Here is a 12,069-nt window from a genome sequence, read left to right on the forward strand (position 1 = left end):
AGTATAAAAACAAAATTCGGGAGCTTTTGCAGTAGCAGTGCACCACGATTGTCGCTACATCAGGTGGGGGAGAATGTCATGACCTGCCACTTGATCATCTAGAAGAGGGAATAATCTAGAGTGGTTAATAGAAGACTCTAGAATGTCCAAGAGAATTCTTAAAAAGACCTAGAGAAATCTAAAACCTTGTAGAGGAGTCTTGATAGCCCTTAGAATACTCTATATTGTAGAGAATTCTAGAATAGAGACTTCTTTATAAATATAGGACTTATATAGCAATTTTTATTTGCACTTAATCCCTGAGGGAGTAATATAAATAGAAGGAGTCATTCATTTGTATCCATCAAGCAACAAGCAATCTTCCAAAGCAATATACAAGTCCTTTTTAAAAACTCTCTTGTGTATTTCTTCTAATCTAGCGTTTCCTTTGCGATCTAGTTTTAAAAGGCTTATTGGAGTTTGCAAGATCGTGAAAGAGTCGTGAGTAAGTTGTCAAGTGCCGCACGGAGGTCTTAGTTGAAGTCTAAGTCCGTAACACACAGCTTTAAGAGCAATCCTTGATGACTTCTGTCTGTCATAGTTAATTCCAAACTGCTTCATAAACAGAGAAGTATAAGTATAGGATTTGACTTACCTACAATGAAACATTTATCTGTACTGCGCAAAGGAAGAACTATGATCTTTCATTTTAGAGTACTTTTTAAGGGTACAGTACTGAGTCACAAACTGCTACATTCATATTCACCTCATTTTTGCATAAGTAGAACTCGCCAGTAAGTCCACTAATACACACTTCAACACGATATCAAGCCAATAATCAAGTATAATGAAAAGACCAATAAATTAGAGAATAAACAAATTTAAATCAAAAGTCTTTAGATCAGACAGAAGTCATCAAGGATTGTTCAATTAATAGTCAGCACCAGGAAAAAAGGGATAGGACAAAACTCACTCTACATTTTTGTTTTCCTTAAGCTCATATAAATTGGCCAAAGCAATGCAGCTGCATTGAGAGGAAGAGAACTCAATATACCATTAATCTTAATGATAGTGTATTTGCTTTTAGGAAAATCAAGTAGAAGGAGAGATATGAAGTGCAAGTCAGAAAGAATAATTATTTGTCTAGTTATTGAAACGTAAAACTGTTAGGATTTGCCTTGAATTTTCCACCTTATATGATTTTCTACCATAATTAGAATTACCTTTTTGGTGGAAAAGGTTTCCTTGTTGGAAAAGATTTCTTCCATATTTAGGGTATTTCTTCCTTGGAAAAAAAAGGTTGGAACTCTATATATTGAAAATCATTCCTCTCATACAAAAAACACAATAGTATTCACAATGTAGTCATTAAACCGTTTTGTTTAGGGGGAGATTTTCTCCAATAGTTTTATATTTCTTTTATCATAATAGTCTTTCATATGTAGGCCCATTGGTCAAATCATATAATAATATTATGCTTTTTAGTATAATTTTTGTCATCTGATTTATCGCCTCTATGATTTGCAATTGTAAGCTTCCGCATGACACCCTGATTCTTTCAAACCCAAAAAGTGGTATCAAAGTTGATGGTTCAATGGTTTAGGTTCGTCACGGGATTTTGAAAGCGCCGCTTCTAGCCTTTCAGCTTCTTCAAAGAGATGACGGATACAGAGCGGTTACCACTTGACAAGTTCAACACAAGTCCCCTCAAACAATAGCAACTAAACAGCTAGAAATACATTACCAATACAACTACGCTCCCAGAGCATAGGAAACTAACCTGAAATCCAGTTGGTCCTCGACCAAGGCCTTGGACTCAACAATATACCAACATACACCATAACAACATCACAATAATTTCACCAAAACTCGGAACGAAGGAATTATAGGGAATTGACAACTGAAAAGGGCAACTCAAGGATCTCCGCCTTAGCCCAAAGTACCTTCTTTGCCTCTTTTATGATGATTTTAGTTGAATTTCTTGCATGATCTGGTCTGGTTAGGTTATTGTATAATTATAGTTGTGTATTCCTGTGTTGAATTGATAGCTGGTTATATGTGTGGCTTAGACTTGTCTCTATATTGGTATTCCCTGATTTGGTCGAGTTGGTTTGGCCTCTTGGTTGTTGTGATGTCTAGGGTGATTACCGTTGTCACATTTCCAAAGATTTGACTATAGTAGTGGACTCGTATAGTGACTAGGTTGTTAGGCTAGCGTCTCTAGGTATGTTCCCTCGTCTCGATTACTTGTTTCTTTTATCCTTTTTCCTTGTCTCTATTTACTTTTATTGCTCGATATCTCTTCTTTAGCTGCTTGTACTATACATTCCTTACCTACCTGCCATTTATACTTGTATTGTATTTGAAGCTCAGTTGGCCTATGCCTACTGAATAAAATTTGTTTGGTACTCATACTAAAATTCTACATCCTGCAAATCACAGTAAGAGTTCTCATTCGTTGACGCGTGCTTCTTGTGGAATAGTTGTGGATTGGAGGCTCGGGGTGAGCTTCTGGCATGCAAAGTTGTCCCTCTCCTTCTGTTTTTGGCAGGATCAGTCTTTACTTGTAATCAGAGACTAGTGTGTATATTTGCATTTACCTTGTACTCCTATTTTAAATTAGAAGCTCGAGGTCTTGGGGATGTACGTTATGTATATTAAGATTTTATCTATTTCTTGTATTTTTGTACCTTGTTCCTTGCTTTCCTTATATTTATCTTCTGTGTGATAGTCTGTTGCTTCTGATTCCGTACTATGGGCTAAGCTTACCTACTAGTGTGATGGTAGTAGGTGTCATCATGACCTGAGATTTAGGATCGTAACAGATTGGTATCAGAGCTCTAGGTTCACCTGTATTGTTGGTATGAGAAAAAATGGATAGTAGAATCCTGCAGATCGTTGCAGAGAAGTATGCATCCCATCTTCGAAAGGCTGTGGGGAATTCTTAGAAAATCTCATTCTTGACTCCTTATCGTGTGCCTTTGTTTCGATCAACCTCTAAATGTTTCATTGCATCCACTCTTTCTTACATGGATAGCACGAGGTATTCAATGGACGCGGATGGCGAATCAGCATATATCACCAGAATCTCGGTGTGTGATCAGGTTAGAGAACCTCTGCTTCGCGCAGACCTTGAGGTCAGGGATGCTCAGCAGTATCCCAGGCTCTAACAGGATTAGATACCACCTTGCCTCCTGTGGTTCCAGTGTTGGCGATTCCAAGTCTCTTCAAGGATACACCGCGGGCAAGTGTGGTTTTGGGTGCAGAGAATGGTTCTCAACCCAGAGTAGGATTTATGGGCCTCCAACAAGGTTCCGTGTCAGTTTCTGAGTACGTTATCGGGTTTCTCAAGTGGGCAGGGCATACTCCCACATTATTCCCCACTGAGTAGGATTTGAGCCAGGGGTTCGTCAAGGGATTGACTTTACCACTCCGTTTGGCGTCGGAGCCCTTGATAGCAGCCGATTCTACCAGAGCAGGCATGCCTTGAGATTTACAAAAGTAGTAGTAAGAGCCTTGCCATCAGTACAGCAGTGACAGCATCTCACCCTGAGTTGGGTATCATCTCAGTAGAGGTCATCTTCACTCTCGACCTATCAGACCTATGGCGGTAGCACCTCAGGTTTCGGGTGGTTCTGAGGCAGGTTATGGTGCCCACGATGGACAGGGTTCAGATTTAGCTTCTCAGGGTCTACATTCTGGGAATTCAGGTCGTGAGCTTCATTCTATTCCAGTCGGGTCATCTCAGCCGGTTGCGTTAGGTGGTTCATGTTTTGAGTGTGACAAGTCCTATCCTTCATCCCCACCTCTTACTTGAATTGACAAAGGTTAATTACTATTTTTTATGATAAACATAGCCCTATTTTTTGCCGCTAAAAATCATTTTTCAATACACAACTCTGTACATTGTTTCAGGTGTACCAGCAACTACTGTTAGAGCCAATATATTGATGCAATTTTTCTATACGATGCAGCCCTGATTGATTTCTAGAATTAAGACCATTTCTAGTACCACTCTACTAACAATGAAAGAATTCCAACTACAGTTATTGCATAATTTTTGACTATAAAAGAAATTAGGATAGATACTGAAATAGTAAAATCTACCCATTGTAATCCAGGATACACTTTTTTTTTATAACTCAAAAGATTCCCAATTGGTTTCTTTACAAGAGGAAATGAAAGACAGTCAAAACTGAGATTTTTCAACATTGAAGCTAAATTTTGAATAAAAGCTTAAAATTTAGAAGTAGCTATTGCAGTTGTTGGAGAAAAGGCAAGAAAGTTTGCCATTGCACACTTGATGAACAAAAGTTCTCCCTTATAGATTTTTATTTAACACTGAATCATTGATAACGCAATTTTTTGTTTGCCCTCAAATGAAGTAAAGAATGAAGTGGTTCATTCTAATTTGATTAAGGTAGACCTGTAAGTGCCAAAAACAATAGCATAACGAAACTCATACCATCTAGGGGAGCATAATGGCACTTGAGCACTTTATGCTGACGAATAAGAAATTCATGTTAGCAGCCTGATTTTTAAAAAAAAGGTATTCATGCTTGCGCTCAAGGAGTAAGAGCATCTCAACTCTCATCTTAAAACAAAAATGTAAGCCATATATATAGAATAGCTTGTCGACCAGCAGGATATGTTAACTATCTTATCCATCCTAAAATACATTTGTGGACATCTATAATCACATCAAAAGTCACTCTTACAACAGGTATTTCTAAAACTTTGTAGGTTAAAATATATATGGACCTTTTGACGTTTCAACTCAACACCTTCCACCAACTCCAAATGTAAAAGGAGGTAGAATTAGTATTTCTCTTAGTCTTCTGATTCACAACACAATGAGAATTAGAACTTGTAACATAACGTACCCAAAGCAGGAAATTACCATGCATGTATAGAAATGTAAGAAGCAACATAGTTGGTTTAGGCATCTGGAGTATTCAGTAGTAGAAATTCATTCAATAACAACTTTCAAGCAGCAATCTTCTCCATTTACCATTCTAATTATAGAAATCAGGTCTATTAGAGTTAAAAGGTATGAATAAAAAAAAAATAGAAGTTCAGCAGCATTAACTCCTTCAATTTCTACCACTACCCACCTATACATGACATATAGAAGCTTAGCTTTCAAAGTTTTGGCTTCATGGTTCAGAAAAAAGTAGGAATACTATCAGTTACTTGTTTGATTTAAATGAAACATATGTGTTCAACCAAAATCATAAAGAATTGTAGAGAAGGATGAGAAGGATTTCTTACTGAGTTTGGCTGTCTTGACTTTGGAATGCATCATTAAGAGGCCTTTACCAACTGTATTTGCTGTATGGCTGATTGTAGTTCTTTGAAAGATGTTCAACTGATCATTTTGTGGGAGAAGCATATGAAAAAATGGTATGCATTTATAGATTTTGCTGCTCCTAGATAATGGCATTACCATATTGCCTCAAGAAATGGTGCTTCCCTATTGAAAAATTCCTGAAACAAGAGCAATATATCTGAGAAATTTTCAGAAATTAGGTGACATTTGTGGAACATATCAAAAAGAAATGAAGATGACAGAAGCAAGGCTATAAGTTCTTCAGCAACGAAGAAGTTCCATGATAGCTTGATGTACTCAAGATTTTCTTAGCCATTTTGTTCTGCATATTCGAGCCTACATTAGAAATCAAGGAAGATGAATCATGAAAACTATATGTTTTTACACAAGTAAAAAACAAATGAGATCAACTAACTGAAAACACTATGATTGAAACGTGGCAGTGAGATGTGTTAAGTGAAAGAAAAGCAAAAACTTAGGCTTGATCGTTAATTCACAGTATTGTGATACTTGTTTTCCTTGATCGTTAATTCACAGTATTGTGATACTTGTTTTCCTTGCTGGTATGAAACAGACAGTGGGTTTATTAAAACCTGCAGAAATAACATATGAAAGTCAGCAACTTTCAGTTATAGTTTCTTTTTTTAACATATCTTTTTCAGTTATAGTTTTTCGTAATCGAAGACAAAAGATGACTTCAACATTGAGGTTTCAGAAGTTCCATCATTTATCCTTGATTATGAGCCATGTCAAGCATAAATACCTAGTTAAATGTGTGCTAATGTTGAAAAAAAGATCAAAATTATCAAGGCCTACAAAGATGTACAAAAAATTTGACAGAAAATCTGCAATGTATCAGCAAGAGTAAAGAAAATAATAGGCATGGTTAAAAGTACTCTCAAGACGGAATATTCATAATTTTGGAGAATGGTACAATAACGTACTGGTTTGCATTTCCCTCTCAGATCTCCAAAATTTAAGACCTCGGAGAACTCTGTCATTTGAGGCAATCCGATTAACTTTGTGCTTAATTGAAAAGAATCAAAGGCAGCAATGGATGCTCTTGAGCGCGTGGAATAGTCAACAAACTACTAAATTATAATTGATCATCTTTGAAGCCCATGAGTTGTCAGATTCAACTTTTAGCTTTACATCAGCACGCGCTTCCCAAGGCAATTCTTATATTGCTTCCGTAAGTTATGAGACAATATCGGAGAAGAATGAAATTGCAAAAGAAAAGTTCAAAACAGAGTAAAATCAGGCAATGACATGAATGAAACACATGTTAGCTACTTAGCAATTTGACATAAGAGCACATAAAATTTAGGATTTACACATCAGAGTCTTCTCATGAAGTTGTTCTCCATCCATCTTTTAGAATCCCTCTTATTTTCTGAATTAATTTGTATATATGTTGTTGCCCTGCAGTAACGACAACACGAGAAATTATGATAATGCCAAACTGGTTTTCTGAACCATATCAAATTTTATTCAAACGTCAAATGTTTCCTGAAGTTTGAGGAAGAGACATTGTATCTGTTTCTTCCACGTTTCACTTATTCTTTGCAAAATCGATCAAATTCACCCTTCTAATTTCTAGTAGTCAATTAAAATCAAAATAGGGTACCAAAATGTCTTTGTAGCGACAATTTAATTTTAGGTCCATTGAAGCTAATTACCGAATCTAATTTTATGTATCGGCCGGTAACTCGGCTAAAAACTTTTGCTATAAGAGTCTTCACTCTTCACTTTACATGATGCAAATCTATTGTAATACCCCTTATACTGTTGGGTTGAATGGGAAATTGAGCGAAAAAGAAATGGAGAGGAAAATGATATGTTCTCTCTTGCTTTATTAAATAAGTTTTGGTCCTACATAGGTGGTGGAAATGAAAAGTCTCCTACTTAAAAGTAGAAGCACTCCTTCATGTTGCTAAAGGGTCAAGAAGAGGGTCTCCCCTCGCGCCGTCGTCGTCGTCGCTCGCTCGGCTCGGCTTCGGCTTCGAATTCGGATTATAAGCCGCTTCAAGGGGAATGACGGTAAAGGCCCATTCTCTATGCATTCACGAAACCAGGCGGTGTTCATGGCTGAAACGAACACAACCGTGAGAATCATAGATGGTTGATGATTGATTGTGTGACTTATGTTGTCTAGTTATACAACAAAGTTCGACGGTTCAAAGATATCGCATCTACCAATTGATCGAGTATATCCTATATAAGTTCACTATGGAAAGTTCAAAGGGAAACCTACTTATCCACATGCAATTAATCTTCGTTTGTATATCACACACTTATCTGTGCATTCCTTTATCTTGTAGACATTCCCCATTCATGTGGGGGATTGTTGGGTTTAATTGATAAGTTGAATGGGAATTTGAGGGGAAAAAAGTGGAGAGAAAATGATATGTTCTCTCTTGTTTTATTAAATAAGCTTTGGTGCCACATAGGTGGTGGAAATGAAAAGTCTCCTACTTAAAAGTAGAAGCACTCATTCATGTTGCTAAAGGGTCAAGAAGAGGGTCTCCCCTCGCGCCGTCGTCGTCGTCGCTCGCTCGGCTCGGCTTCGGCTTCGAATTCGGATTATAAGCCGCTTCAAGGGGAATGACGGTAAAGGCCCATTCTCTATGCATTCACGAAACCAGGCGGTGTTCATGGCTGAAACGAACACAACCGTGAGAATCATAGATGGTTGATGATTGATTGTGTGACTTATGTTGTCTAGTTATACAACAAAGTTCGACGGTTCAAAGATATCGCATCTACCGATTGATCGAGTATATCCTATATAAGTTCACTATGGAAAGTTCAAAGGGAAACCTACTTATCCACATGCAATTAATCTTCGTTTGTATATCACACACTTATCCGTGCATTCCTTTATCTTGTAGACATTCCCCATTCATGTGGGGGATTGTTGGGTTTAATTGATAAGTTGAATGGGAATTTGAGGGGAAACAAAGTGGAGAGAAAATGATATGTTCTCTCTTGTTTTATTAAATAAGCTTTGGTGCCACATAGGTGGTGGAAATGAAAAGTCTCCTACTTAAAAGTAGAAGCACTCATTCATGTTGCTAAAGGGTCAAGAAGAGGGTCTCCCCTCGCGCCGTCGTCGTCGTCGCTCGCTCGGCTCGGCTTCGGCTACGGCTACGGCATTAATTAATATTATTTATTTATTTAATTAATTAAGTAAAAAAAAAATCCTGACCCGCGACCCGTTTCTTTCCCGGATTAATTTAAAATTTCCCTCTGTTTTTTCCAACGGATTTTTGAAAGGTTGCAACCTTGTCCGAAAAGTTGCAAACCTTTTCTCAACAGGCAAACTTTTTCCCAACAGATGCCTTTTCTTAAAAGGTGTAAACAGTCTATATATATCTGTTAATCCTCAGAATGTTCCATACGAAATTCTGAACATACCATCTTCTTCATCTTTCTGCACTTCCTAAAACTCGTGTGAAATACAGCCATCAAATGGTTCGCAGTCACCAAAAATTAGCAGTACCTCTACTTTGGTGAGTAAATCGTTCTATCCTAGGAGGAAAGATTCAAAAACCTTGGGTACTTTGAGGGGAATAATTTCCTTAAGGACACACTGTGCAGTCAGTGGGCTCGATTTTGTTCTTGAATTAATTTCCAGATTCTGTGTTTTATTACTTTTAATTTTTGTTACTGTTTTAATATTTTTCAATACAGTTTACTAACAATCTTAAGAAAATTATTATTATTATTGTTTTCTAATCAAACTGTATTCTGTCTTTGGAGACTAAAACCTGTGTGGTTTTCTACTCCGTATGAAATAAATATTCTGATTTGAAGAGTATAAAAACTTCGTTGGAATATTAAAATTCATACTTGTACAACGATTTGAAGAGTATAAAAACTTTGTCGTTGTTTTTGTAAAAGGTCTGATATTCTAAAATATTAAGACAGTTTGTCTATTTTGACAGTGAAAAGAAATGACAAGTGATACTGCTACTACTTCTGCGACTGTTGCTGCAACAAGCCGCACTTCTGTGCCACCGGTAGAAAAACCAGGAAAATTTTCTGGAGCCAACTTCAAAGGATGGCAGCAAAGGGTGTTCTTTTGGCTTACCACTCTTGGTATGCAGAAGTTTACTAACGAAGATCCTCCTGTGCCCGCTGCTGATATGCTGGCCAATGAAAAATTTATGATTACTGAGGCATGGACACAGGCAGATTTTCTATGCAAGGGCTACATCCTAAGTGCTTTGGATGATGATTTGTACAATGTCTATAGTGCTGTGAAAAATTCTAAAGAATTATGGGATGCACTTGAGAAGAAGTACAAGACTGAAGACGCATGCTTGAAAAAAAAATTATGGTTGCTAAGTTCCTAGACTATAAAATGATAGATAGCAGAACTGTTGGAACCCAAGTTCAAGAACTACAACTTATTTTTCATGACCTTATTGCTGAAGGTATGGTAGTTAATGAAGCATTTCAAGTGGCTGCGATGATAGAAAAATTGCCTCCTTCGTGGAGAGATTTCAAAAATTATCTAAAGCACAAGCGTAAGGAAATGAAGTTGGAAGATCTTGTGATTCATCTCAAGATTGAGGAAGATAACAAAACAGCAGAAAAGAAGTTGCATGGAAATTCAACAATTATGGGAGCAAACATCGTTGAAGATGTTGCTCCAAAGAATAAGAAAAGGAAGCAACCTTTTGGAAAGAATCAGGAGCAGAACAAGAAAAAGTTCAAGGGCAATTGTTATAATTGTGGGAAAGTTGGACACAAAGCTCCAGATTGTCGTCTTCCGAAAAAGGACAAGAGAAAGGGACAAGCCAATATGGTGGAAAATAAAGAAGCTATTGATGATCTGTGTGCAATGCTATCAGAATGCAACCTAGTAGGTAATCCCAAAGAATGGTGGCTTGATTCGGGAGCTACTTCGCATGTGTGTGCAGTCCGAGAAGCCTTCTCTACTTATTCCCCTGCAGCACCTGATGCGACGATCTATATGGGAAATTCTGCAACTATAAAGATTGAAGGATATGGGAGAGTATTTCTGAAAATGACATCCGGCAAGGTGGTGACGCTGAACAAAGTGTATCATGTTCTAGAAATGCGAAAGAATTTGGTGTCTGCCGGCCTTCTTATCAAGAATGGATTCAAGTGTGTTCTAGTTTCAGACAAAGTAGTTGTCAGTAAGAATGAAATGTATCTAGGAAAAGACTACCTCACTAAGGGTCTTTTCAAACTAAATGTAATGGTTGTTGATGATAATAAAGTTCAAGCTTCTTCTTACTTACTTGAGTCAAATAATTTATGGCATTCACGTTTAGGACATGTCAATCATAAAACTTTGCAAAAACTGATTAATTTAAATATATTGCCTAACTTTGATTACAATAAATCAAAATGTCAAGTATGTGTTGAATCTAAGTATGCTAAGCATCCTTATAAATCTATTAAAAGGAATTCTAGTCCCTTAGAGTTGATTCACACAGACATTTGTGATATGAAGTCTACACCAACTCGTGGTGGAAAGAAGTATTTTATAACTTTTATTGATGATTGCACTCGATATTATTATGTATATTTGCTTAATAGTAAGGATGAAGCAATTGATGCATTTAAGCAATACAAGAACGAAGTAGAAAATCAATTGAATAAAAAGATAAAAATGATTAGAAGTGATAGGGGTGGAGAATACGAATCTCCTTTTGAAAAGATATGTTTAGAATATGGAATTATTCATCAAACTACCGCCCCCTACATACCTCAATCAAATGGAGTTGCGGAAAGAAAAAACCGAACATTAAAAGAAATAATGAATGCTTTATTAATAAGTTTCGGTTTATCGCAGAACTTGTGGGGGGGAGCTATCCTTACAGCTAATCGAATACTCAACAGAGTACCCCACAACAAAACACAAACTATTCCATATGAACTATGGAAAGGAAGAAAACCCAACTTGAAATATTTCAAAGTATGGGGGTGTTTAGCAAAGGTCCAAGTTCCTTTGCCCAAAAGGGTAAAAATTGGACCAAAGACCGTGGATTGTGTTTTTATTGGCTATGCTACAAACAGCAAAGCTTGTCGATTTTTGGTTCACAAATCAGACAATCCTGAAATTAATGTTAATACGGTAATTGAATCAGATAATGCTGAATTTTTTGAAAATATTTATCCGTATAAAACTAAAAGTGAATCGTCAAGTGAAAGATCTAAACGACCAAGAGAAGTTCAAAAGGAAAGTAAACCAACCGAAGAGGATCCAAGGTGTAGCAAACGTCAAAAGATATCTACTTCCTTTGGACCAGATTTTGTGACATTCTTGCTTGAAAATGAGCCTCAAATATTTAAAGCTGCAATGTCTTCTTCTGATTCAGCATTTTGGAAAGAGGCAATCAATAGTGAGATTCAATCAATTTTGAATAACCATACATGGGAATTGGTTGATCTTCCTCCTGGAAATAAACCTTTAGGATCAAAATGGATATTTAAAAGGAAAATGAAAGCTGATTGCACTATTGATAAATATAAGGCAAGACTTGTGGTCAAAGGTTATAGACAAAAAGAAGGTCTTGATTACTTTGACACATATTCGCCGGTAACAAGAATAACATCTATTCGGGTGTTAGTGGCACTTGCAGCTGTATATGGTCTTGAAATTCATCAAATGAATGTTAAGACGGCTTTCTTAAATGGAGAATTGGAGGAAGAAATTTACATGGAACAACCTGAGGGTTTCGTAGTTCCAGGTAAAGAAAGGAAAGTGTGCAAACTTGTTAAGT

At 36.8% G+C, this 12,069-nt stretch overlaps 1 long non-coding RNA gene across 3 annotated transcripts; it reads right to left on the reverse strand.

Moving 5' to 3' along the window:
- Positions 1-294: 294 nt before the first annotated feature.
- On the reverse strand, positions 295-6,868 carry LOC129875275 (uncharacterized). Of its 3 annotated transcripts, none has more exons than XR_008763132.1 (3): positions 6,643-6,868; positions 5,251-5,901; positions 295-591 (listed from the first exon to the last, which is right to left on the reverse strand). It is a non-coding gene; the product is annotated as an uncharacterized LOC129875275 (long non-coding RNA). The 3 variants fall into 3 exon arrangements; XR_008763134.1 differs by lacking the exon at positions 6,643-6,868 and adding an exon at positions 6,253-6,626; XR_008763133.1 differs by lacking the exon at positions 295-591 and having other exon boundaries at positions 4,948-5,901.
- Positions 6,869-12,069: the final 5,201 nt, after the last annotated feature.

The sequence above is a fragment of the Solanum dulcamara genome, chromosome 11, assembly GCF_947179165.1.
Source record: "Solanum dulcamara chromosome 11, daSolDulc1.2, whole genome shotgun sequence".
In the NCBI taxonomy this organism is placed as follows: Eukaryota; Viridiplantae; Streptophyta; class Magnoliopsida; order Solanales; family Solanaceae; genus Solanum; species Solanum dulcamara.